Source organism: Balaenoptera acutorostrata, unplaced genomic scaffold (assembly GCF_949987535.1).
Source record: "Balaenoptera acutorostrata unplaced genomic scaffold, mBalAcu1.1 scaffold_1034, whole genome shotgun sequence".
Lineage (NCBI taxonomy): Eukaryota > Metazoa > Chordata > Mammalia > Artiodactyla > Balaenopteridae > Balaenoptera > Balaenoptera acutorostrata.
This window is the reverse complement of record NW_026646253.1, coordinates 19055-20889: the sequence shown is the minus strand read 5'-3', so window position 1 is coordinate 20889 and position 1835 is coordinate 19055. Positions and strand designations below refer to the sequence as shown.

Sequence of the window (1835 nt, the reverse complement as noted above, 5' to 3'; positions counted from 1 at the left end):
ATGATGGTTTAACTTGTATTTCACAAATGACACCCAATTTAAGTTTGAATGGTTAGCAACCCTGCCTCACCTGTTGTTTAATGTTTTTCATAACACAACTTTATGCTGTAGACAAAATAAGTCCCCTGCCACTTCAGTAAACAAAGAACGCTGCTGCCATCAAGCCCTCAGCCACTGCAGCCACCCCCAGCAGTGCACCCTGAGGGGAATCAGGATGGAGAAAAACAGGATACTGGCCCTAGGTAGTAAAGATGCACATCAAAAGAATGATTTCAATAAGCCCAGACTTGTATCTTCCCATACATAGAAAAGCACTAAAATCATTAACTTGAGATGTTTTGTGTGATTAGCAGTAATCTTTTGATGTTTGACTACATTTTGTGTTTTTTGGGTTTTTTTGTTTTTTGGGGGTTTTGTTTTTTGGGGGGTCTTTTTTTTTTTTTCAGCACAAACTCCTACATATCTTGGTTCCTCCCTTACCATTTTGGAACAGTCCCTCAGAGCTATCTGAGAGGCTGCCATTCCAGGCTATAGTCCTTAATAAGGTCCCTGAATAAAACATTATTCTCAACTTTCAGGCTGTGCATTTTTTTTTTCAGTTGACAATGGCTTCCCATAATTTAAGGTAATGGGAAATGTATTAAGATAATGTAAACCTTTGTGAGATAAACAATATCCCACTGCAGTACTCAGCTACTCAACTGCACCTCAACATTTGTATGTACAGCTTGTACCCTAAAATTTTACCATTATTTCTATATTGTTCTGTAGTTTTCCTCTGATTTTTTTAAATCTGGGAACATTGTATTTATCAACTAGACTTGAGTCTTCAAAAAGATAGTGAGTTAATGATCTCTATCCTAACTTATTATTATTTTAAAAAATGGAACACTTCACAGATTTGTGTGTCACCTTGCTCAGGGGCCATGCTAATCTCTCTATGGTTCCAATTTCAGTATATGTGCCGCTGAAGCAAGCGCTATCTTAAACTTACATTATACTAAGAGCCTTATTCCACAAAGGCTTGTGGAGTGAATTGAGAGCATTTAAGTCACAATTTTGTCCTGCCCTTCTCCAAGTTAAATGTCACCAGTTGCTGAGGGTCAACACTGAACAGAAGACAGAGAAAGAAGTGTTAAGACCATGAGAACATTTGAGAGCTTAAGTGGGGACTGGTTAGCACTCTAAAGAAAGTTGAAGAGAAGATGCAAAGTGAAGTATTATACAATGTAAATAAAGAAGCACAGGCAAAAGTAAGAAGAAAATAAGCAAAGGGAATATTGAAAATATAAGTAAAGGAAATAATTCATCATATAAGAGGGTAGGACTGAAGATCAGGAATATGCCAAAAATTATTATACATGAATACATCTATTTTATTGCTAATATTTATTCTCTTGGTCTATAAGTTAAATCAACCCTCCTGACAGATGTAGGATGAAGAATGAGTGATATATTATTGCTATATTTCTGGGGATAATGCTTAAACAGATTTTTTTCTATTAACAAATCTCCTGAACTTTAATTAAAATTGAAAATACTAATACAGACTCAAAACAGTCAAGATACTAGCATGTAAGTGAGACTGGGGAGAAGATAGGGGAGACTCAGCATCCCCCTGATGACCATCATCCTAATACTATATCTTTAAATGCTACCAAACACTGACAACAGCCCAACCACTACTCTGAACTCTGTGTATTCAACTGCTCACTCAGTACCTCCCTTTGAATTTGAAAATTTTTTCAAATTTTTCATGGTCAAAGTTTTTCATGGTCAAAACAGAATTATTTATGCATTCTTCATCTGTGCCCCAGTTCCAGTTTCCTCCAACT

At 36.2% G+C, this 1835-nt stretch overlaps 1 non-coding gene across 1 annotated transcript; it reads right to left on the bottom strand.

Moving 5' to 3' along the window:
* Positions 1-877: 877 nt before the first annotated feature.
* LOC114235636 (U6 spliceosomal RNA) lies at positions 878-980 on the bottom strand. Its single transcript, XR_003621760.1, has one exon. It is a non-coding gene; the product is annotated as a U6 spliceosomal RNA (small nuclear RNA).
* Positions 981-1835: the final 855 nt, after the last annotated feature.